At 45.7% G+C, this 26,763-nt stretch overlaps 1 long non-coding RNA gene across 3 annotated transcripts; it reads right to left on the bottom strand.

The window, feature by feature from the left end:
* Positions 1–130: 130 nt before the first annotated feature.
* LOC146569316 (uncharacterized) lies at positions 131–8,711 on the bottom strand. 3 transcript variants are annotated; one of them, XR_014893271.1, is made up of 4 exons: positions 8,375–8,711; positions 7,800–8,299; positions 7,494–7,621; positions 131–656 (listed from the first exon to the last, which is right to left on the bottom strand). It is a non-coding gene; the product is annotated as an uncharacterized LOC146569316 (long non-coding RNA). The 3 variants fall into 3 exon arrangements; XR_014893270.1 differs by having other exon boundaries at positions 8,214–8,299; positions 8,375–8,699; XR_014893269.1 differs by having other exon boundaries at positions 8,214–8,691.
* Between the last annotated feature and the right edge of the window lie 18,052 nt (positions 8,712–26,763).

Genomic DNA, 26,763 nt, shown 5'->3' with positions numbered 1-26,763 from the left:
TTCACTGTAAACCCTGGAGATGGTTGCATGTGAAAGCAGTCGATAATAAAATACAATGCAGCACCAACAGCCGTGCCACGTTCAAAGACACTTAAATAATCGTTATTCCTCGCTCTGATGCTCTGATTGAACGTCAGTATTGTCTCAAACATGTCCGTTTGCCTAAATCCACAACGTGAGATGGATGTGAATGATGGAGATAGACTTTTGTAACATTATGGCTTATGTGACCAAGTGGTCGGCGGGGTTATGAATAAAATAAATAAACTTGACAACGCCACCTAGGGGAATTACACCCCCAGGAAATATATTTAAAAAAAATAAATAAAAGGAATAAAAGAAGACCGCACAGATTCAAGGATGCACACTGAGGCAGGTTGGCTTCCAATATTAAAACAGTTTTATTTATAGAAATAAATAAAATATTATAAATAATATTTTATAAATAAAATATTAAAAGTCAAGATGTAGCGTCATTATTGACAGTGTCCTACAGTAAAAATAAACAATCGTGGAACTTGGACTTACCAGCAGCCGTGGAACCAAAAGAAAATCACACCAAAAGAATCACTGCAGACCACCCAGTGCTGTACAAAAGAAAGTGTGAAAACGACCCACCACCTGAGGTCCCAGGGCCACTGGCTCGTCCTCCTTCACTGAAATAAAACACAGAAAAGTATGTTAAAAGAATAAAAGGACACTGAGCGTCAGGCTCGCTACAAATCATAAAAAGACTAAAACACACGTTAATAACTTTAATAAAAGAAATCACACACACACACACACACACACACACACACACGGGAAAGGCTTATTCCCCACGGGTCAAACTACCACTCGTGCTGGTAATAATTATTCTCAGGCGTAGGCCGGTCTGGCTCCCCACCGGCTGAGACCGGCCACCCAGGCGATTTAGAGTCCCAGCACGACACTCGGGCAGAGAATCACTTCAGCCCGATCACAGAAGTGTGGGTACGAGCAACAGTCCAGGGTAAAATAGAACACCAGGCGAACCCAAAAAAAGGTAAGCCTACTTAATAAAAACAAGATAAGACAAAACGAGACAAGACAGCAGACTCCACCAAGGAGGAGTTCACAACAGCAACTGAGAAGGCAGTCCACTCTTCCAATTTAGGTTGGACAATTTACCATGGAGAGGTGAGTACAGCAGTGAACCCTGAAACAGATAAGTGTAACCTTAAACTCTTATAGCTATGAATGCTAATAAAAGTAGTTCTAACAGCTTACCCCAGGACCGGAGGCACTATACTCTCATTGGTGGAGATACCACGAACACCTCTCTCCGCAATGGCAGAATTAAACAGACTGCTGCGCTACAACAGGCCGGAAAAGGATATTAACACCAATTCCAGTATTCGGAGGGAATCCAAGGTTAAGCGAGAGCATACCTGTAGCTGTCGTATAATCGGCTCTTGCTGATCAATCCGTCGCAGTACGCCAGCATTTACTGCTGTATCGTACCAGAAGCTCGGGAGGAATTAATCCAACAAGACATCGGCTTAGCTTTATACAGGCTAGCGCCACCCTGCAATCAATGTGCAGGTGGGTTCCCAATTAACCCGATCACCTGATACAAGGAGCGAGTGCAGTGGAAAGAGAGCGAGGGTGGTAGAGCGAGCGAGAGAGAGAGAGAATGAGAGAAGAAAAACAACGGAAGGCGAGTAGCCCATCTGGCTACATCTACCCCCCTTTTTTGTATTGGCGCCCCGACAATAACTCAAGGAACCTAACACCATGGCCTGAATATGGCAAGCTGAGCATTAGCAACTGACGCAGATTCAACAGGACGTGGCAAGTGATAAACATTTGAGTGATGACCAGCTGTTGAACGTGCTGTTCTCCGCAAATGTGGCCCACTCACCTCAGACTGTTCAACAGAGCCTGAGGAAGAACCTGGGGGAGCAGAGGTCGAGGGTGCTACAATCACACTGGGAGTAGACCTGAGCTCCACCGATGGAACTCTAGAGGCATCGGGAAGTGACACCACAGGTGCGACAGGGTGTGAGGGTACCTCAGGGACAAGGAGCCACAACTCGTCGTCACTCAGAGAGGTCTGCTCTGAGTCAGCGGGTACAGGTGGGGGTGGAACCGGTGGACCAGGTGTAGGTGGTCCTAGGCGGACCTGTGCCTTTAACATGTCACGATGGACATGTCGAACCTTCTCCAAGTCTCCCACGGGGGCAATGGTATAAACAGCCCCGTTCTCTTGGGGTGCCCTCAACACCTGATAGACCACAGAGCTCCAAAGGTCCTGGATCTTGTGCCGGCCCCGGGTGCTATGATCTCGAAGATACACCAGCTGTCCGACCTTTAAAGGAACAGGGTGGACTCTCTGGTCATGCCGTTCCTTACGGCGGTCAGCGGCCAGCGACAACCGTGCCCGAGCTCCCTCAAAAGCCACCATTAACCTGGCTTGGTGCTCGGCCACCCAGTCCTGTACCTCTCCAGGCACTGGGTCCTGAACGCGGCCTAGAAGGAAATCAATAGGCAGCCTAGGATCCCTGCCAAACATCAAGAGAAACGGTGACTCTCCGGTGCCCTGATGTGGCGTGCTATTATAGCAAAAGAGCACATGCGGTAAGCATGCAGCCCAGTCGCGTTTCTGAGATGATGGCAGAGTCCGGAGGAGGTTATGGAGGGTTCGGTTAAACCGTTCGCACTGCCCATTACCCGCTGGGTGGTAAGGGGTTGTACGGGACTTGGCTACCCGATACAATTCGCATAACTGTTGCATCACCAAACTCTCAAAATTTCTACCCTGGTCAGAGTGGAGGCGGCTTGGAACGCCAAACTTAAAAAACCACTCTGTTAACAGGGCCTGGGCCACAGTAGAGGCCCGCTGGTCCCGAGTAGGGACTGCAACAGTGTATTTGCTAAAAACGTCAGTCATAACCAAAACGTTTTCAACTCCACTACGGGAAGGTTCCAACACCGTGAAGTCTATGGCCAGGATTTCATTTGGCCTAGACGCCAACAGGTGACCCATATAACTATGAGGCCCCAACCCTGAGTCCTTTGCGACCTGACAGCGTTCACAACGCTGAACCCATTGCTTGATGTCAGAGGACATCCCAGGCCAATAGCAACGCTGCCTGACCAGTTCAGTGGTGCGCTCAATACCTTGGTGCCCATGGTCCTGGTGCAGCTGCCTCAAGGTCTCAGGCTTCAGAGCCTCTGGGAGAACAAGTTGGAGGGCTTCCTCACCTCCACCTGGACGCAAAATACGGCGATAAAGGATGCCATCCTTCTCCACCAGACGATCCCACTGACGCAGCAGAACCATGACTGGTTTGGGGAGCTGATTCCTTTCCTCCGAAGAGGGCAGGGTGTGCCTCCTCCAGTGTACCAAGAAATCCTTGAGGAGGGGGTCAGCCTCCTGCAAAGCACGAATATCCTCCAGGGAGTGAGATGGAAAGGCCCCAATCTCCAACTGAGTAACGGAGGGCAAAACGGCTGGACACTGAGCCTGCCGAAGTGAAGTCGGGACACAAGTCCCAGGCAACACACCCTCGGCCAAGCTGGAGCTCGTCTCATACTGTCGAGAGAGAGCATCAGCATTCCTGTTACTGCGGCCTGAGCGATACTTGATCTCAAAATCGAATGCCGCCAGCTGGGAGGCCCACCTCTGCTCGGTGGCACCCAGCTTAGCTGAAGAGAGGTAACTGAGTGGATTGTTATCGGTGTAAACCACACACTTCTGCCCCAGCAGGTACTCCCGGAACTTCTCGGCCATGGCCCACTTGAGTGCAAGAAACTCCAGCTTCATGGAGCTGTAATTGTCCATATTGCGCTCATGTGGCCGAAGACCTCGACTAGCATAAGCCACTGGCCTAACGACACCTTCTACATCTTGGGAGAGAACTGCACCTAAACCACTGTGGCTGGCGTCAATCTCCAAGATAAATGGGCGCGTAAAGTCAGCATATGCTAGCACAGGTGCAGACACAAGCTTTGCTTTCAGGGCCTCAAAGCTCTCCTCACACTGAGGGGTCCAAATAGCACTCAAACTCTGTCCCGAGCCCTTCTTTGTCTTTGTGCCAGCCGATTTAGCCACCACTTGATGCAGGGGAGCCGCCAATGCGGCAAACCCCTCCACAAAGCGCCGGTAATAGCTGGCGAAACCCAAAAAGGATCGCAACTCTGACACGGAACGAGGACACTGCCATTTGGCTACTGCGTCAACCTTGGCTGGATCGGTCGAGACACCCTCACAGGAGATTACATGGCCCAAGTAGTTAACCTTCTGCTGGAAAAAGGCACACTTTTCTAACTTAGCCTTGAGCCCCTGTTGCTGCAGCCTTGCCATCACCATCTCTAGCCGTTGCAGGTGCTGAGAGACAGACGAGGAGAACACAATGATGTCGTCTAGGTACAGCAGTAATGACTGGCACTGCTGATCCCCGAACATCCTCTGCATTAGGCGCTGAAAGGTACCAGGAGCATTGCACAGCCCAAATGGCATACGATTCCACTCGAACAGGCCAAACGGCGTGCAAAAAGCGGTCTTGGGCTTATCCTGCTCAGAAACTGGCACCTGGTTGTACCCGCTGGCCAGGTCGATGGTAGAAAACCAGCGTGCGCCAGCTAGGGCATCCAGACTTTCCTCGATGCGAGGTAAGGGGAAGGCGTCCTTCCTTGTTTTGCTATTCAGCAAACGATAGTCAACGCACAGCCGGAGGCTTCCATCCTTCTTGCGGACCAACACGATGGGAGAGGCATAAGGGCTGCTACTTTCCCTAATTACCTGGGCCTCCAGTAGCTGGTTGATATGAGCCCTGACAGCCTCATAATCAGAAGGAGGAATTCGCCTGTACCTCTGCCGGACAGGTGCGTCATCGAGTAGCGGTATGTCGTGCGAAATGAGGTTTGTGCAGCCCAAGTCTCCCTCATAAGTGGAGAAAACAGAGCGGTACTTCCGCAAAAGTAACCGTACCTCGTGTTGCTCTGACTCAGCGAGAGCAGACAGGTCAATCGTATCCACCATCTCTTGAGCAGGGCTGCTGGTTGTATGGGAGGAAACGGTAACGGGAAAAGAGTGTTCCTCGCTAACACCGGCAGGGAGGCTAACAACAGTAGCTTTGCTTATCACTCCCAAACGGGTCCGCGGGTGGAGAACAGCTTCCGCTGTCCCTACATTGGTGACTGGGATGTAGGCAACGCCCTTATCCACCTGAACCAAACATGGAGAGGCCAGCAACCCAACTGGCAACCCGGACTCCGAAGGTTCAAAAAGCACAGCCTGACCTGACAACTGCTGAGAACAAGTAGCGGCCACCAGCTGCATAACACCACCAGGTATCCGCACGGCCCGCGGGCCCTGTACCTTAACGGTACCGACAGGGTCCTCTGGGGCTTGGGCTGCAGACTGGTGACACTGATGTAAGGCCTCCAAAACTGGTCTCGGTGCCTGTGACACAGAAGGAGAATTAAACAAGGAGCCACCGAAAGCCCCAAACAGTTCTTGATAACAGCGGCGGATTACGTTCATTCCTAAGATGCCAGGGACAGAGGGCGTAGCCCCAGGAGGGTCCTTCACTATAAGGATTCCACAAGAGGGCATTTCCTTGCCACACAGGAGTACACTGAGCTCCAAATAGCCAATGTAAGGGATGGCAAGCCCATTGGCAGCCCGAAGCTGTAGCCAATGACATGACTGAAGGCGTTCTTGTCCCCAAGGGGCAAAATGTGCCAAAAAGAAACTTTCTGTGATGGTGGAAACCATGGACCCAGTATCCACCAAACAAGGGACAGTTACCCCACTAATAAGCACATCCATCTTTGGACACGATGAAATTAGCCTGCCAATCCTATCTTTCTGTGAGCCAGTGAACTCCCCACCTGAACTGTGACTCTGCAGCACAGATGGCGTTAGTTTTCCGACTGGGTAGCGGGAAGATGATTGCCAACTGCGGCGTAAGGAGGGCCTGAATCAGAACCTGCTCTAGGGCGGCGTGAAGCCCGCTCCCCAGTGCACTCCCTAGCAAAGTGTCCTGGCTGCTGACACCGGCGACAAATCACCGAGCCAGCCCGTGAAGGCCGAACACTTCTTCGGGGGTTCTGTAAAGAAGCCACTGTCTCAGTGAGCTGATTTAACTGCTCTTGTTGGCGCTTTAGGAGTTCCTTTAGCTCACGCCACTCTGACTCGGGTGTACCAACAGGAGCGAACCTAGGGCTAGTGTGCACTCCACACTGAAAACCATATGCCGATGGTTGAGAATAGCCACGGTCGCGAACACCGCCTGAAAACCCTTCTCTTTCCCATCTAATTGCTTCCCCGCGCACCTCTAACAAGGTGGCAGTGGGCACACGGCGAACGTATTGTTTAAGCTCTCTGCGGAGACCACTATCAACAACATGTTCTACAAATTGGTCTCGGAGCAGCACCTCTGCGTTACGCATACCATCAGGTGCACTTTGTTTTACTTGCGCCATCAGAGCCATTAGCGCTAAGGAAAACTCCTGCAAAGTCTCTTCCTCCCGTTGTCTCCTCGAAAAGAAAGCCTGCTGCAGAGTGACATAGGACTGCGCATTGCCATACAGTTCCTTTAAAATGGTCAACACCCGAGCAGGATCCCCTCGCTCTAAATTAGGGCGAAATTTAATCTCCTCCCTTGCTTCTCCCTCTAAATGGTCAAAAATAAAGAAAGCTTGATCAGCAACAGACAGGTGCCGGGCACGCATGCATGCTTGAACCTCTTCGACCCATTCAGCTATATTGATGCCTGTTCTACCATTGAACATGGGACATTTACGGTCCCTAGGCACCACCACCAGACGCTCTGTAACGGCGGCCTGGCTACCAACATTTGGTATGCAACCAGCTGGTACGAAAGAGGACGACGCGGCCCCGCCACCAGACTCGAGCACAGCGCCCCCATCCCGGCGCAATTGCTCATTATCTGCCCTTAACTGCGCTACCAAGTCTCTAAGTTGCTGCAATTCTTCCTCCATAATAAATTTTGACCCCAAAAAAAGAGAAAATTAAATCAGCAAGGTGCTAAAATCCTATTACTCTTCCTTCTACCTGGATACTGCTGTCTTGTCTATAATCACACTCTAAAACAAATAGAGCCTTCAAACAGGTGAACTAGACTCGTTGCAAAAAAATAAAACAATTTACAAAACCAAACATCTACCTCAAACGTGCATCCTGTCGACAACGCCAAGTATGTGACCAAGTGGTCGGCGGGGTTATGAATAAAATAAATAAACTTGACAACGCCACCTAGGGGAATTACACCCCCAGGAAATATATTTAAAAAAAATAAATAAAAGGAATAAAAGAAGACCGCACAGATTCAAGGATGCACACTGAGGCAGGTTGGCTTCCAATATTAAAACAGTTTTATTTATAGAAATAAATAAAATATTATAAATAATATTTTATAAATAAAATATTAAAAGTCAAGATGTAGCGTCATTATTGACAGTGTCCTACAGTAAAAATAAACAATCGTGGAACTTGGACTTACCAGCAGCCGTGGAACCAAAAGAAAATCACACCAAAAGAATCACTGCAGACCACCCAGTGCTGTACAAAAGAAAGTGTGAAAACGACCCACCACCTGAGGTCCCAGGGCCACTGGCTCGTCCTCCTTCACTGAAATAAAACACAGAAAAGTATGTTAAAAGAATAAAAGGACACTGAGCGTCAGGCTCGCTACAAATCATAAAAAGACTAAAACACACGTTAATAACTTTAATAAAAGAAATCACACACACACACACACACACACACACACACACGGGAAAGGCTTATTCCCCACGGGTCAAACTACCACTCGTGCTGGTAATAATTATTCTCAGGCGTAGGCCGGTCTGGCTCCCCACCGGCTGAGACCGGCCACCCAGGCGATTTAGAGTCCCAGCACGACACTCGGGCAGAGAATCACTTCAGCCCGATCACAGAAGTGTGGGTACGAGCAACAGTCCAGGGTAAAATAGAACACCAGGCGAACCCAAAAAAAGGTAAGCCTACTTAATAAAAACAAGATAAGACAAAACGAGACAAGACAGCAGACTCCACCAAGGAGGAGTTCACAACAGCAACTGAGAAGGCAGTCCACTCTTCCAATTTAGGTTGGACAATTTACCATGGAGAGGTGAGTACAGCAGTGAACCCTGAAACAGATAAGTGTAACCTTAAACTCTTATAGCTATGAATGCTAATAAAAGTAGTTCTAACAGCTTACCCCAGGACCGGAGGCACTATACTCTCATTGGTGGAGATACCACGAACACCTCTCTCCGCAATGGCAGAATTAAACAGACTGCTGCGCTACAACAGGCCGGAAAAGGATATTAACACCAATTCCAGTATTCGGAGGGAATCCAAGGTTAAGCGAGAGCATACCTGTAGCTGTCGTATAATCGGCTCTTGCTGATCAATCCGTCGCAGTACGCCAGCATTTACTGCTGTATCGTACCAGAAGCTCGGGAGGAATTAATCCAACAAGACATCGGCTTAGCTTTATACAGGCTAGCGCCACCCTGCAATCAATGTGCAGGTGGGTTCCCAATTAACCCGATCACCTGATACAAGGAGCGAGTGCAGTGGAAAGAGAGCGAGGGTGGTAGAGCGAGCGAGAGAGAGAGAGAATGAGAGAAGAAAAACAACGGAAGGCGAGTAGCCCATCTGGCTACACTTACAACCATAAGTATCTATGTATGTGAGTATTTCTGATGGAATCCAGCATATTGTATATAAGAAGCAGTCAAATAGGGAACATCCGACCCAAAAGGCATATTAATAGATTTAAAAATCCAACGGCACAATCGGAATTAATATTTGATAACATGCACACAAAGTCCCAGTGAAAGCTTTGTGTACCACATCGCCATGAAGTCAGACTTTGCATTTTATGAAATCCCTCTTTGTCCTTCTCCACACATGTGTACAAATTAGCTGTATCACACAAACATACACAAACACAGGCACGTAACGATGATGAATATTGGTGGGAACTTTGGATTCAGCAGACTGTATTCATGTGCTGTGCTCCACCACGATCATCATCAAGCATCTGTTACTTTTTCTTCTTGACTTTTTGCCCCCCAGCTGTCTCACTGTGCCTCGCTGCCTGTTTTTGTATGTAGCACTTATCAGTGATTTAAAGAAACCTTTGACTGTAGGGTGTTCAAATACTCAGGTACATCTTGAATAACTGATACAGTGACAAGATTCATTCATACAAAAGCCAGTAGCTCTGTACAAGCTATTGATGAGAGGCCGAGGCTCACAATCTCAACTATAATTTTGCTTTTACCTGTGTGGTGAAGAAAAGGACTGGAAACACACTTGACTATATTTTTATAATCTTAAAATAATTTTCTAAAGAGACTATCCTTGCTGAAGATGAATCTGCTGAAGAGCTCATCTTCCTCCATGAATAATCCACCTGTAGCTACCATCCTGCCAGCCTACAATAACTGAAAATCTCAATGTAAAATTTAAGGCAAATGTTGGCACTAATTAAATGGATTTCGAGTCTCTGCTAGTGGAGGATTTCAAAAACAAGAGCTGGAGGCTTGAGCGTCTAGTAGGGGTCCCCTGCTGAGTCCTAATATGCAGCTAAGGCAAAGACTGCAACACGTTTAGGCTTCTCCAGACCTTTATGGGCAAAAGGAAAAATCCAAGTCCTCTTCTTAATAAAACTGTTGGCCAACATAATTACACATTTTCAGTATTTAGAGTATGATTAAAAAATGATGCACTCCATCCTAAAAGTAGCAAAGTGCTCAAATATTAGCTGGAAAATGCACAGTGTTTAGTTAGCAGTTTATATACAAAGAGTGTGGGCAGTGCTTCCTATCCCAATCGTAGCCTTAAGCTCTAAGGTTTTCTAGCTCATCAACAAATTAAAAAATGTGCAATCATGTAATCAGTAAAGTAACGAGTTAATATGTATTAAATAGGAGGCAGAGCCTTCAGTTTTCAGGCCCCTCTTTGTGGAACCAGCTTCCAGCTTGGATTCAGGAGACAGACACTATCTCTACTTTCAAGATTCAAACTTTCCTTTTTGCTAAAGCATATAGTTAGGGCTGGACCAGGTGACCCTGAATCCTCCCTTAGTTATGCTGCAATAGATGTAGGCTGCTGGGGGATTCTCATGATGCACTGGGTGTTTCTTCTTCACTCACTATGTGTTAACAGACCTCTCTGCATTGAATCATATCTGTTATTAACCTCTGTCTCTCTTCCACAGCATGTCTTTATCCTGTCTTCCTTATCTCACCCCAACCAATCACAGCAGATGGCCCCGCCCCTCCCTGAGCCTGGTTCTGCTGGAGGTTTCTTCCTGTTAAAAGGGAGTTTTTCCTTCCCACTGTCACCAAAGTGCTGCTCATAGGGGGTCATATGATTGTTGGGTTTTCTCTGTATGTATTATTGTAGGATCTACTGTACAATATAAAGCGCATTGAGGCGACTGTTGTTGTGATTTGGCGCTGTGTAAATGAATAAAACTGAATTGAAAATAAAGGTAGAAAAGTAGAACATTTTTTAGTTGATTGATATTAAATGTAGAAACATACTTCAAATTTAAACTGATGATCTTTTGGGAAACAGCTTTTAGCCATGAATGTGTTCAAGATGGCGCCGAGTATGGCAGCCTCGTCGTGAGCTCCCCCAAGCAACGGCTTTCTTCTGTGTTTAATTTTACTTTTCCTTTATTTTTTCACGAGCAGCACTTGTCTCCTTGTGTACGACCGACAAACCTTACTGGACATAAAAGACGGTCTTTCTTATAACTTTCCGGAGTTCAAGTTTTGCAACACGGACGCTCCGTTTGCAGACCCCCCATTCATCTCACCTGAGACGCCTTTGTTCTCTGGCCCTGGAGGCCGCAAACGCCGACGCAGAGGGAGAAGATCTGGCGTTCTGGTTCGACTGAGACGGCGCACTTACAGACCACCGTTACCCAGTTTATTACTGGCTAATATGCAGTCTCTGGAGAACAAGCTGTGCGAGCTTCGGGCACGGATCTCATTCCAGCGAGAGATGCGGGACTGCTGCGTGATCTGCCTCACAGAAACCTGGCTATCGGACAAAGTACCGGACTCCGCAATACAACTGCCGGGGTTCTCTGTGCACCGCGCGGACAGGTCACAGGATCTTACTGGGAAAAGCAGAGGCGGTGGTGTGTGTTTCATGATCAACAACAGCTGGTGTGATTATGCGAACGTGCACCCGGTCAAATCCTTCTGCTCACCGGACCTGGAGTACCTGATGATTAAGTGCCGGCCATTCTGGCTACCGAGGGAATTTACAGCAGTGATTATTACGGCTGTTTACATTCCCCCACAAGCCGACACTGACCGAGCACTCAGGGAACTGTACAGCGCGATCAGCAGCGAGGAAACCGCACACCCAGAGGCAGCGTTTATCACAGCCGGAGACTTTAATAAGGGAAACCTGAAGAAAGTCTCACCCAAACTCCACCAACACATCCATTTTAACACACGTGGAAACCGGCTACTCGACCACTGTTACACCTCTTTCCGGGATGCGTACAAAGCCCTCCCCCGCGCCCCATTCGGCCAATCAGATCACTGCTCCATCCTGCTCCTGCCCGCCTACAGGCAGAAGCTGAAACAGGAAGCTCCAACCCAGAGGGCGGTGCACTGTTGGACGGACCAATCGGAGTCTGCGCTGCGGGACTGTTTTGATCACGCGGACTGGGAAATGTTTCACGTGGCCGCCAGAGACATTGATGAATACACAGACTCAGTCTGTGGATTTATCAGGAAATGCGTGGAAGATGTCGTCCCATCCAGAACAGTCAAATCCTTCCCAAATCAAAAACCCTGGATTAACGGAGATGTTCGCGCGGCACTGGCGGCACGGAGAACCGCCTTTGCCTCCGCGAACACATCGGACTACAAACACGCACATTACCAACTCCGGAAGACGATCAAAGCAGCCAAACGTGAGTACAGGGACAGGGTGGAGCAACAGTTTGACAACCCTCGGAGTATGTGGCAGGGACTAAACACGATCACAGACTTTAGAGGGAAAACCAGCACACCGCAGACCACGGCCTCTCTGTGTGAGGATCTAAACGTATTCTACGCTAGATTCGACACAGCGAACACCATGAGACCAGACAGTGTGCGCACCGCGGATGACGTCAGTGCGCACACTGTGTCTGAGGAGGATGTGCGAGGTGCTTCAGGAAGGTGAACGCACGCAAAGCTACTGGTCCGGACGGGATTCCCGGCCGCGTCCTCAAGTCATGCGCGGCTCAGCTGGCTGGAGTGTTCACGCACATCTTCAACCTTTCCCTCTCTCTGTCTGTAGTCCCAGCCTGCTTCAAAATGGCCACCATCGTCCCTGTACCCAAATCCTCCACCATCTCCTCATTGAACGACTGGCGACCTGTAGCCCTGACCCCCATCGTAAGCAAATGCTTCGAGAAGCTGGTCAGGGACTTCATCTGCTCTGCACTACCCGACTCACTGGACCCTCTACAGTTTGCATACCGCCACAACAGGTCCACTGATGATGCCATAGCCCTGACACTACACACTGCCCTGTCACACCTGGAGAAGAGAGACACGTATGTGAGGATGCTGTTTGTAGATTACAGCTCAGCATTCAACACCATCGTTCCCTCGAAGCTGGACAGGAAACTGCAGGATCTAGGACTGAGCAGCTCCCTCTGCAGCTGGATCCTTAGCTTCCTGTCTGACAGACGCCAGGTGGTCAGACTGGGCAGCATCACCTCATCCCCCGTCACACTGAACACTGGTGCTCCACAGGGGTGTGTACTGAGCCCTCTCCTGTACTCACTCTACACCTACGACTGCACAGCCACTAACAGCTCCAACATCATTGTGAAGTTTGCGGACGACACTACAGTGGTGGGTCTTATCACCAATGGTGATGAGACGGCTTACAGGGAGGAGGTCAGCGCCCTGACCCACTGGTGTCAAGACAACCATCTCACCCTCAACGTCGCAAAGACAAAGGAGTTGATAGTGGACTTCCGGAGGTGCAGAGAAGTACACACCCCCATCACCATCAACGGCGCTGCTGTGGAGAGAGTGAGCAGCTTCCGGTTCCTTGGAGTACATCTGGCTGAGGATCTTACGTGGTCAGTACACACAAACAAAACAGTGAAGAAGGCGCAGCAGCGCCTCTTCTTTCTCAGGAGACTGAAAAGATTCGGCATGAGCCCCCGCATCCTCAGGACCTTCTATCGCTGTGCCATTGAGAGCATCCTCACTGGATGCATCACCACCTGGTATGGCAACAGCACCGCCTACAACCGCAAAGCTCTCCAGCGAGTAGTGCGGTGCTCTGAACGGATAATTGGAGGTGAGCTTCCCTCCCTCCAAGACATCTACAGGAAGCGGTGCCTGAGGAAAGCGGGGAGGATCATCAAGGACTCCAGTCACCCCAGCCATAAACTGTTCAGACTGCTTCCATCAGGAAGGAGGTTCTGCAGCATCCGGTCCCGTACCAGCAGACTGAGAGACAGCTTCTTCCACCAGGCCATCAGACTGCTGAACACGTCATAGACACCTCAGCTTCACTACTGGAACTTCAACATTATGCACTCCACACTGTATATAAATGCCACTTGTTTTGCACATATTCAACTCTGTATATTTATTTTATATATTTTATTATTATTATTATTATTTTTTTAATTTATTTATTTATTTTTATTTATTTATTTATTTTTTACTATTTAATTTGTAAAAATGTGTATACACACACACACACACACACACACACACACACACACACGTAGGAAAATATTTAGTATACACATCCAGAAATGCATACACTATTATATATTGTACATATATTTATTAGTTTCAGGTTGGCCATTCTTGTATTTTGCTCGTTTGTGTTGTTGTGTTTGCACATCTCTGTTGCTTGTGGGGCTCGCACACAAGAATTTCACTCGCATGTGCTGTACCAGTGTGCCTGCACATACTTACTGTATGCTAACGTCAAGGATGCATACAGCTCCTCCTCCCTCCCCCCACTTGGTAGGTCAGATCATAACCTGATTCACCTCACCCCCCGCTATGTGCCAATTGTGAGGAGGGAACCTGTGACCACCAGGACTGTTAGGAGGTGGTCAGAGGAGGCAATAGCGGAACTACAGGGCTGTTTCGAGGTGACCGACTGGGAAACACTCTGTGAGCCTCACGCCGAGGACATCAATGGGCTTACTGAGTGTATCACAGACTACATAACTTTCTGCACCGACTCCATTGTTCCAGCTCAGACTGTTCATTGTTACCCAAATAACAAGCCGTGGGTGACTAAGGACATCAAAGCCCTCCTCAACAACAAGAAGAGGGCTTTCAGAGGGGGCAACAAAGAGGAGGTGAGGAAGGTCCAGGTGTTACTAAAGGACAAGATCAGAGAGGCTAAGGACAATTACAGGAGGAAGCTGGAGTGGAAACTCCAGCAGAACAGCATGAGAGAGGTGTGGAGGGGCATGAAGACCATCACTGGATTCAGGCCAACCAACAGCAGGGGAGCTGAGGGAGGTGAGAATAGAGCCGACGAGTTGAATCTGTTTTTCAATAGATTCGACACCACAGTGTCTGCTCCCACCCCCACAACCTCACCTGCAGTCAGCCTGGAATCCAGAGCCACACCACTGTGCCAGCCTCTCTCTTCACATGTTGCCTCCTGTGAGATTCCTGACACCCCTCCCCCACCCATCACCTTCACTCAATACCAGGTTGAGATGCAAATGAGGAGACTTCACTCAGGCAAGTCTGCTGGACCAGACGGAGTGAGTCCCCTTGTCCTCAAGACCTGTGCCCCCCAGCTGTGTGGAGTCTTTCATAAACTGTTTATGCTGAGTCTGAGTCTGCAGAGGGTCCCGGTGATGTGGAAGACATCATGCCTCGTCCCTGTACCAAAGACGCCTCGTCCCAGTGGCCCCCGGGATTACAGGCCCGTGGCATTGACCTCCCACATCATGAAGACCCTGGAAAGGCTCATCCTGGACCAGCTGCGACCCATAGTAAGACCACATCTGGATCCCCTTCAGTTCGCTTATCAGCCTCGTCTCGGAACTGAGAACGCCATCATCTACCTGCTCAATCGTGTCTACACCCATCTGGACCAGCCGGCGAGCACTGTGAGGGTCATGTTTTTTGACTTTTCCAGTGCTTTCAACACCATCAGGCCGACCCTCCTGGGTGATAAGTTAGCAGCGATGCAGGTGGATGCTTCTCTGGTGTCCTGGATTGTTGATTACCTGACAGGAAGACCACAATATGTACGTCTCCCACAGTGTGTGTCTGACAAGGTGATTAGCAACACAGGGGCACCACAGGGGACTGTCCTCTCCCCCTTCCTCTTCACCCTCTACACCACAGACTTCAGCCACTGCACAGAGACCTCCATCTTCAGAAGTTTTCTGATGACTCTGTGGTGGTTGGATGCATCAGCAGGGATGATGAGACAGAGTACCGGGCTGTGGTCGACTCCTTTGTCACGTGGTGTGAGCAGAATCATCTGCAGCTCAACGTGGCAAAGACCAAGGAACTGATCGTGGACTTCAGGAAGACCAGGAAACACTTGACCCCTGTTTCAATCCAGGGGGTCAGTGTTGACATTGTGGAGGACTATAAATACCTTGGAGTACACATTGACAATAAACTGGACTGGGCTAAAAACACCACAGCACTTTACAGGAAGGGCCAGAGTCGTCTCTATTTTTTGAGGCGACTGAGGTCCTTCAACATCTGCCAGAAAATGCTGAGGATTTTCTATGAGTCTGTTGTGGCCAGTGCGATCCTCTATGCTGTTGCATGCTGGGGGAGCAGGCTGAGGGTCGCAGATGCCAACAGACTTAATAAACTAATCCGTAAGGCCAGCAATGTTGTGGGGATGGAGCTGGACTCCCTCAAGGTGGTGTCGGAGAGGCGGATGCTGTCCAAGATAAAGACAATGTTGGATAACACCTCCCACCCACTCCATGACATGTTGGTCAGTCACAGGAGCTCGTTCAGTGAGAGACTGAGATTACCGAAAAGCACCACTGAACGACACAGGAAATCATTCCTGCCTGTGGCCATCTCCCTGTACAACGCATCCACTTAACACACTGTTTGCTGCTACAACTACACATGTTTCTTTTCCAACTATTTATTTATGAGTGACTTATGTATGTATGTATGTATGTATATATATGTATATATTGTACTATTCTTAGTTAGCGTATTGTCTGTCTTGTTAATGTTGGTTTAAAATGGAGCACTGTAACAAAAAATAATTTCCCCCAGGGATCAATAAAGTATTCTGATTCTGATTCTGATTCTGATGTGACAATAAAAGTGATTTGATTTGATTTGAATAAAACATGCACTGAGGACAGTTAGTACAAAAAACTTTTATGCTTCATTAAACAATACTTCAACTTGAGAGACTTTGCCAGTGAGAAATCGAGCCAGGCCGGAGCAGCTCCTGACTTAATGCTCTGCAGGAGTCGTCACAGTCAGCCCCAGTGGTGAGTGCCGTAGTCTTGTGGCAGGTGGAGCTGGGTGGTGGTGGGTATTTGTGAAATAAGTGCCAGAGAGAATAAGGTATTTAGGGACGGGAATAGTATATGAGTGAGCCAAGAAATAAGGATGTTGAGCTTCATAAAACATAAAATATAAATAAAATTATAAATAAAATGGACTCAGGTTCAGTGCTGGGGTTCAGTAAACACTTTTCATTCAGTAATTTGGTTCTTTAGTTATTTTTAGAATTGTGAAGAAATCATGAGTAAAATCTTAAAACTCTCACAGTTCTGGGTCAATTTTGACCCAGCTTTTTCTGTTTCTGTTTTGGTTTGCTAAATATATGAATTATTTGGGTTTTTTGAGTTGTGCTTGTTTGGTTTTGTATTAAGGGTTATTTTTGGTTTTGTTCTCCTTATCTCATTTGGCCTTTAGTTTAGGTCACTGTCTTCTGTTTTTTGTGCCATATTCTTTCTGTCTTTCTCTCTGTGTCAAGTTTGCAGTTTTGTGATTTGTTTCTTATTTCCTGTTTTACTTTGAAAGTTCATGTCTCATGTCAGTGTGTTCAGTTTTACCTCTCCCCTGTCTCGTTAGCCTAATTTCTCCCAGCTGTGTCTCCCTCCTGTTGCCCATTCCCTAATTACTCCCCTGTGTATTTAAGCCCTGTGTTTTCCTGTGCTCCCTGTTGTGTTGTACTGTCAACTTGCTGTGTGTTTGTAATGTCCAGTCCTCCAGCACCTTGGTTTAGAGTTTTGTTTTTGTAAGTTTTATGTTGTGAATCATTCTTCCAGCAATAAAGCTGCGTTTTCAGTTTATTCCCGTCTCCAAGAGTCCTGCATTTTTGGGTCCACCGCTTCTGCTCGCCTGCCACACAGCCAACCATGACAAAAACATAGTCGGTTTGACTGGTAAGAGTTACAGTGTCACTTGTAACTGCAACCCTTAGCCAAAGACTGAGACGGGCACATGCTAAGGTGAGGACTAGTTCTTTTTCTCAGGCTAGATTAGTAAATAATGTTTACACAGATGGTCAGACAGCAGTGTGACACTGTGGCTAATACAGCTTTGGTTTACCGTTTGGTGTCCTGGATACAAACCATGGTAATGATGAAGGCGACCCTGCAGTCAGTCATGTTAAAAACTTTGTTTTTTAACATCAGTGCAGCCCACTGGAGAGCCAAGCAGCCCAGCTCCAAAAAAATATTTCGTCATGTTGTGAAGAATGTGCACAGCTTTGGCTTTCTGTTGGTCAGTGCAGTTTGAGGGAGTAAGTAACTGCTCAAGCTTTGGAAGTGTATAAAAATTAAAGCTGTGCATTGACATGAGACAGTTAGTGGCTTTTCTCGTTCTACTCCAGGTGCTATGCGGGTTTGAGAACTTGGACAAATATACTTACTACTGATGGTGAACAGTGCTGATTGCAGTTTGTTTTTTGGCACGATTTTAGTCATTTTATTTTGCTTTTGAGCTTTCTGCCTCCTTAAGAATTCAGATGGGTGGATAAGTCTAAAACTCTAAAGTCCAATTACAAAGTAATGTCTTCTTTGTTGTGTGTTTCTTGAGTTGGCCTTTACGCATACTGTAGTTTAGTCGTGAGCTAACAGTAAGTTAGAGTGCAGATTATCTGCTTTTTAACAAGTAGAACGTTCTGGATTTGGTCGTGGGATGATGCACAAATCCCATCAGCATAAAAAAATCTGCTTCATCAAACATGTGGAACTATTGTGAACAAGGAAGCTACTGAAAGTAATGAACATCACAACCACAGTTGCCGCAATCGTTTTATATTGTAAGGTAAAGAATAAAGAGAAAAACCCCTATGAGCAGCACTTTGGCGACAGTGAGAAGAAAAACTCCCTTTTAACAGGAAGAAACCTCCAATAGAACCAGGCTCAGGGATCTGCGACCAGTTAGGGGTGAGGGGAGGGAGATTAGACAAGAGAGCCAGAGATGAATAATAACTCACGATTAAATGCAAAGTGGTGTAAATGATGAATGGAATAGTTCTGATGTAGCAGTTTTCTACTCTACTCGAGCACACAGAGCCATATACCAGCACTTCTTTCTATATCCAAGTACTTTGTATGTGGCATTTACCTGATCCAGCTCTAATTATAAGCTTTATCAAAGCGGAAAGTTTTAAGCTTTAAATTAAAGTTTTAATCAAAAGTAGAGAAAGCTGAAGGCTCTACCTCCCATTCTACTTTTAAATAATCCAGGAAGCACAAGTAGGCAGCAGTCTGAGAGTGAAGTGCTCTATTGCGACGATATGAGTAGCTTGTGTGTAATGCAGCTTTGCCCAGCTGTTGAAGTCAGTGTTCATGCCCCTGAATTCAGACGAAAAGTTTGGATGAGCGCTAAGTAAACGTTACTGACCAACCCCCCGCACTCTTCAGCTACCCAAATGCAGTTCTGTAAAGTGCACAAACTGACTGATTAGTGGAAAAAAACTTGTTAAAGTCAGTAAGCTGGTATTTTTTTCACTGACGACATTCACCGCCACTGTGGGAGGTAGTGGGAGCTACTCTGCTAGATTCAGACGATACTAAAATCTAAAAGTTCATGTACTCTTATTCTTTATTTAGTTTAGTTTAGCTTTGACAACCAAACTCCAGGTTACTGCAAAACAGTCCAGACCTCCCAAAAGTCTGCCGCAGATGTCTCTCTGACTCTAAGTTGAACAGACAGAAACTTCAGGTAGCCCGATAGTCCACTGCTGTCAGAGCTGTCGAATTATTTATAAGACACCTGCCACACACTCGCTCAAGTACTTAAAAAAAGTTTGGAAACATTCCTGCCACGACTCTTGTCTCAGCAACACCATTAGAGATATACTGTACATTTATTCCCTTAACCCTTATGATGTAAACCTAAAGGTTTTTATCACAAAACATGACTCTGTAAACAGATTTACGTCCCCACAATGTGAGTAATACAGATCAACAGTGTCTTTTTACCCGTGATTCTGTTTTCTGAAAAGAAAACACACACACACACACGTGGGCATTAGAGCACTTGTGCAGCCTTGAAATGGAAGACCAAAGGAACATTAATGGAGGTATCAAGCCTCTCACTATCATCCTTCCGACCATACAGACATCACAAACATCCCTGTTGCTACTCTGCCATGGAGAGCTGAAGCAAAGCAGAGGAGTAAACAAGTCTGTGGAGGAGATGAGAGCAGAGCCGCGCTGAGAGCAAAAGACCCGAGGAAGAAATAAGATACACAAATATGGAGACTGTTGAGGTTTTTGGGCAGCTTTGCTGTGTGTATGCAGTGTAATATTAGTTTTTCTATTTATCCTTAAAAAGACCCAGAACACTTGTTCCCTGCTTATCCCCCGTCTCACAGGACTGCACAGCAAGTCAGCTTGACCAAAACATAATTTGTATTTAATAAAGTTTTCACTAAACCGCTTTCCCCAAACAATCGCGCCCTTTCAAGTTCACTGTGGAGATCATAGACACACGGAGGCTTGGATTGTCCTCACAAAAGTGGCACTCATGGGTCACCGGTAACAGTTTCAAGAAAAGCAGTGTCTGTTTTTAAAAAGTGTAAGCGGTGGTTTCAAGTTTGCCCGAGTGTAGTCGCTCACCTATACGGTCATTTCAATAAAATGTCAAAAACCCAACATAGACAAATGACATCATAAAACATATATTTGTTTGTTTTTATTTCCTTGCAGACAGAAGTAACGAGGGTGTTTTCTAGAGAAGAACAGGAGCAGTCTGTCGTTGACTCCTGTGGATGGGTAATGCAGGGGGAGGCAGGTTCATCTACACAGCACTCTTCTCTTTCTTCATGTTTCTTGCATTTCTCCCCTCTGAGACTCCTAACAGCAGCTGGCGTCTGAGCAAAGGAAGCAAAGCTAAGTCCAAGCACAAACAAGAACCAGCTAATCACCAACGCTTTGGTACCACGTGCAGGGCAAAGATCTAGCATCAACGAGGGAGAACTGCATAGCTGGGGAGTAACCAGCTCAACTCTGCACAGGTGAGTAATCAACAATGAACTTCAGGTGTAGGCAGCCAGGGCGGAGACCCGGGAAACACTTCACCTCTGGAACACACAAGCAACAACACTCAACCGGCCACAATCACACCAGCAGAGGAAGAGCAAAAAGGGAAGAGACTAATAAAAAAGGCAAGTCACTCCAGGGGGGGCCAGGGGGGGTGGTATCATGCCCCTAATAACAGCTTATGGAAGCATCCTGTCATTTTCATTTCAGAAGTACAATATTTCATTTATATCTATGGAAACTAAATTATACATCATATATTATAATGCTGACATGTTGCCTAGCAGCTACCGAGCCATAGGCTGAAATAACTCATGTTTTTGCATCTATGCAGCTACAACACTACATAAAAGCTTTGTGTCATTTTCATTTCAGGGTGCTGTGTGTATATGAAGGTGTTGATGCTTTCAAGAGCAAAATGAATTCAAAGCAAATACAATACGAGGAGGACTTTAGGAAGACAAACTAGAAGATGGTGAGAACAGCAGCGAGCCCTTAAACGAGTAGTAACGACTCTATTTCCAAATGTAAGCAGGCAGAGCGTCGTGTCAGTCAGAGCCCTGCCTGTGCTTGCCTCAGTCAGACATCCATGACATGAGGCAATGAGCTCACCTGTGATCCGGAGACGAGGATCCTCAGTGTGTGTGGATGCTCTGAATCTTAACTCACCTTCTTTGACTCTTGTTTCGTTGTCCCTGTCATTTTTCTGCCTGTTTCACCTGCTTTACATCACACAGCCACATACAGTACTGCCTTCTGTCTTTATCTCCGCTTCTCATGCTGAGTGTACCCCAGTGGCTTTGCATCTGATTGAAGCAGAAATGTCAGTTCTATTAGACGTAGATTGCGTCTGGCATTACATGAATATTGTTTGGAAAACAAAAAGGGTCTGAAGAAATCCCCTGTTAGCTGAAATGCTCCCTCCCTGTGTGTTTCTCACTTTCACATCAGCGTGCTGACACTGTGCTGCTAGATGCTAATGAAACAGATAGTTGTGGTTTATTTCCGATTATCGATCACTAGTTTCTTCTTTGAAAGCCTCACAGCAGAGCTGGACTGGGACAAAAAATCAGCCCGGGCACTTTGACCAGTGACCGGCCCTCCGTGGTATTAAAGCCATAAAGCCTTTATAATAAACTTAAACCTCACCATCCTCATGATTCTGCTATTCTAAACAGTACTTAGCAAAAATATAAAACAACCTAATTTATAATTACATATACCTATAACTAATAGGGTTGCCAACTCCCAGCAAAAAAAGAAAAAAAAAAAAAAAAGGGAACCACTCCCCCCCCCGGCAACACTTTGCTAGACCCGCCCCTGCACAGTTACCAGCTGTCAGCTGTTTAGAAAAGGATCCTGGTGTTATTTGTCTCTCAGAAACAGTTCATAACTTCAACTCATCCATGTCACCTAAAAGGTAAACCTGTTTCTCCATCACAGCTCTGATGATTCAGTAAGGACATCTCCTGGTTTCATCTTCATGTTTCCCTCTCACCACATATCCAAACCGACATCATGACCAGCAGCTTTACAGCTGTGGCTCCAGCAAACATCAGCTGATACTAGAAATTAATATTAAATAAATTCTAACAACAGCTGATCAAGCTTAAACGTGCTGCTGTTGTTTAGCGCGACATCCGCTGGTTTCCTTTTTCCGGCGCAGAGAGAAAAGCCGATCAGCTGATCATTGATCAGTTTCATGATTGAATTAGCAACTTTCTAGCTGAAGTAGTGCGGGACAAACCGTGTTCCTTTTCACCTCAACTTTAAAGTCCGACCTCCTCGGCTGTAATTGGTCCAGCCCAGAGTCGATCATGACCAACTGGCCAATCCACCACCTTTCATTTATACCGTTGAAAAAAAGAAAAGAAATAAAACTCCATCGGCCCATAAAAACGAAAAATCACGAGCGGCCCTCCAGGCAAATGCCCGGTACGCCCGATGGCCAGTCCAGCCCTGCCTCACAGTCAATCCCAGCAGTCATTTTGTTATCCAGCTGCCACTTTAAAGCTAATTATGACGATATATTTGCATTGTGGTTAACTGTTTGTGCCATGTCCTTAAATTCTGCAGCCATACTTATAGTAGAGGACAGTAACGAACACCAGGAAAGCAGCAGATCTACCTTTTCTTGCTTCTTCCCTTTAGGCCACCACAGTGGATGATCTGCCTCCACCTCTCCGTGTCTATTACGAGCATCCCCCTCTGTCACACCAGCTCTCTGCATATCCTCCTTCACTACATTCATGAACCGTCCTTGTGCACTAGTTCTATTTTCTGTAGTGTATTGGTGCCAGTTAATATATTTACTCTGCTACTGACAGAGCAGACAGTACAGCCTGTGTACCTTCTGCAAGTATAAGCATTATTTTGAATTTGTATGTAAAAAGGGCAAAAGAAACGCCTCTGTGAAATGCAAATCGTAAATGTGTGTCAGCTGGAAAGAGCTCTACTTCAGCTTTCATCTAGGACACCTGCAGACTCACCTGCAAACTTGCTTTCTTTGCGCCACACGATATTGGTGTCATAGCTGTGAAACAGCAGTAGCTAACTTGTATTCACCTAAAGCTGTTTCATCAACGGAAACTAAGGAGCTTGTTGCTACAGGTGATACAGCCAGTCAGGGGCGGAGCGTGAGGGTGGCTTACTGGGCTTAAGCCAGGGTTGTTTTGTCAGAAGCCCGGGATCTTTTGGAGTGCAATTTTTTCATAGTTAGATGCCTGGCTGACAACTGTATAAAACAAAAAGTACACACAATATTCGAAGCACATAGTGCACACTGAGGGAATTTACGACTGTGCGTGAATCCCCCCTGATATTGGTATGATCCGAGCTCAGGCACTAAGCGACTGAGCGAGAGGGCGGGGCAGCTGCTGCCTGTGTGCGCTGTTGGAGAGACGGAGCCAGCCGTACTAAGGAGAGCTTAAGTTTGACCAGGTACCAAAGCAAATCATTCGTACTGTACAAATAATGTAAATATGACGGTGAACCACGAAAGATTGATATCAAACTGATCACTTGACCAATATTACGTTACTCGCTCTTCAAGTGAATCAACAAACGGTGAAATGAAAAGCAGAACAAATGCTATTTTTTTTAGAGTCTTAGCTTACGTGTGTTTATTTCATATTTTCAGTTCTTACCCTCCCCGACTAAATCGGTTTCAGTTATGTACTGAAATATAAGAATGGACATTAGAGGCTTCTTTCAAAGAAAAAACTCAGGTAAATGTTATTTTATATATTATGCTTACTATGTTGTTCAGTATATTTCTATGCAAAACAAGAGGAATTTCAATACACAGCAGTATATTCACAGTTTAAACCAGATATTTACATACACTTTATGGAAAACACAAGAACATTTTTTTACTGTACAACATCAATTTAGAGTAAACTTGTTTTGTTTTGGATAAATATTGAAATATCTTTTGAATTAGTTAAATGTCAGAATAAAGAGAGACAGAGCTGTCTATTTTTTATCACTTTCATCAAATTTAGGAGTACATATACACTAAGTTTATTGTTAATTAATAAGAAAACTCCAGACGATTCCATTCTGAGCTGAAGAAGCTTCTGATAGGTTAGCAGAGTCCATGTGAGTAAATTGGTGGCACACCTGTGGATGCATATAAGCCAAAACACCAGGAAAAGAACTGTGGAGCTCCATAAGTGTGGCTCAATTTTGAATACAATTTGGTGCCATTTGCAATTAAGAAATACAGACAGTTTATCTCTTTACTCTTAAAATTAACAAATGTTTTTTATATTTATCAATCTAAAAAAATAAACATTTAGTCTGATTTGATGTTACAATTAAAAAAGTGTTTTTATCTGAAGAGTGTGTAAATATCTGGTTTCAACTGTATATTTGATGATTGTCAGCACAAAGAGGGAGAGAGAGGAGCAGAGAGGGAGATGGAGGAGAATGAGGACAGAACAGAGATGAAGAAGAGCAGGTGAGACACACATGTTAGTCAAATGGTTGTTTACCAAAAGTATCACCGTATCATAGGTACTCATGTATCTCGTACCTAGTGTTTCTTTTTAGGTTTGTTATTTTTCAAATTCTATATTAAGTTCTGCAGGCTTGTTTGCACAACAAGACTAAATAATTACATAAACTTTTCTCAGTCTAAATAGTGGACTTTGGTAGAATTAAAAAATAAGTGTAGTGCAGGTCTATGATGATTTTTAGTGCTACTATCATCTAGTTCTGATTCTGGTTCTGTCTTGGTTAAGTCCTCAGTAGTCCTGATTTTGAACTGTTGTAGTCCTGTTTTAATTCCAGATCAGTTCTTGGTCTGGTTGAATTGGGGTTTAGTCCTCGTGTCTTGATACAGGCCCGACTTTGTTCTGCCTTGCTGCTTAATTAAAAAACTAGTTTATGGTGTCCTGCATATGTGATATATTTTTTTCCTATATGAAGTCATTCTTTTTTGAACAAAACTCAAAACAGAACCTATTAATCTTTCAGTCTTTCAGTCATTTCTAAAATAATAATCCCACATGCATACTACCCTTTAGGGCTAAGCCCCGGGTGTTTCAAATGTCTGGCTCCGCCTCTGCAGCCAGTGTTAACTCACAGTAGAATAAGATAAAGCCAGTGAATTCAGCAATAGATGTTCAGTAGATTGTAACCATTTCAGAAAATATGACCAAGAGGAACAAGAGGAGTTTGTTTTTGGCAGCATAGAAACACTCAGAGTTTACATTGCCAGTATGTATGGCCTGCAGGAAACTCAAGTATGGACTATAATCATTGTGAGGATCATGCTAACATCCATTAGATGTGTGTGTCTGTTTCTGCACAATGTGCTGAGCAATGCATGAAGCTGGAGAGGCAAGATGCACGTTTTTGTATATGACTGCCCAGATTGCATGACATTTGCTGGGTGCATTCATGCCCCTAAGAAGCGCCCCTGTAAACTCAAATTACACCGCCACAGTTTCTCACAGGCACAAAAACCTCTGCCAAAACCACGATGTGTTGAGCCGAAGCAGAGAGCAATCAGCCACAGTGGTGTCCTAATAGAAGCTAATGATTAATGGAAGTATATCAGGCTGAAAGCTAATCAACTCTGTGATGCATTTGACTGCCTCGGATCTGAATCTGGCTCGAAATTATCGCACTTGGACACGGCACAGAGGTTTTTCTCCTTTTTCTTTTATTCCTTTTTTTAAAAACAGAAAAGACTGTCAGGTTCTACAAAATTGTCCACTCAAAGACGAAGTTAAAGAGCGACAATTTTGGATCTAAAGCCTTCGGGACAAGCTGTCAATTTTAAATAATGATTTCATTCAACTCACTGTGGTTAAACTCATCTAGGCACTCACCCAGTCATACTTCATATCTGAATGTATTATTATTGCATTCAGTTGTATTTCTTAAAGCCAGAAGTACTGCCTTCCAGTGATTTCAAGTTTTTCTTATCCTCTTAACTAATTTTAATGGGCCACTTTCATCCAAATATGACTGAAGAAAGTATCACCGTCTTCAATTATTCATTAAAATCTCACACCGCTTCTCTCTTCATGTTTGCCTAATACCTCTGCAGTTTACCAGCCATACTTCATATCTGCATAAAATATAACATAAACAACATCTCATTTATTCAAGGTGACTCACAAATCCTGCTTTCAACTATTCGCTGTCCAAGGTTATAAAAATCTCTCTGCAGTGAGGGCTGTCTGTCACATTAACAGTTTACCTTGTCAGCTCGAAGTATGTGTCACCAAAAATGTCAAGTTCATACAAGGTCTTAAATAATCAGGCCCCATCTTATCTTAATGACCTTGTAGTACCATATCACCCTATTAGAGCACTTCGCTCTCGCTCTGCAGGCCTACTTGTTGTTCCTAGAGTATTTAAAAGTAGAATGGGAGGCAGAGCCTTCAGTTTTCAGGCCCCTCTTCTATGGAACCAGCTTCCAGTTTGGATTCAGGAGACAGACACTATCTCTACTTTTAAGATTAGGCTTCAAACTTTCCTTTTTGCTAAAGCATATAGTTAGGGCTGGACCAGGTGACCCTGAATCCTCCCTTAGTTATGCTGCAATAGACTGCTGGGGGATTCCCATGATGCACTGGGTGTTTCCTTTCCAGTCACCTTTCTCACTCACTATGTGTTAACAGACCTCTCTGCACTGAATCATATCTGTTATTAATCTCTGTCTCTCTTCCACAGCATGTCTTTATCCTGTCTTCCTTCTCTCACCCCAACCAATCACAGCAGATGG

Source organism: Mchenga conophoros, linkage group LG7 (assembly GCF_057382185.1).
Source record: "Mchenga conophoros isolate Kocher_MC1m ecotype Shallow Benthic linkage group LG7, M_conophoros_male_GT1.1, whole genome shotgun sequence".
In the NCBI taxonomy this organism is placed as follows: Eukaryota; Metazoa; Chordata; class Actinopteri; order Cichliformes; family Cichlidae; genus Mchenga; species Mchenga conophoros.
Note: the sequence above shows the minus strand (reverse complement) of the source record. Positions and strands in the feature narration are given on the sequence as shown.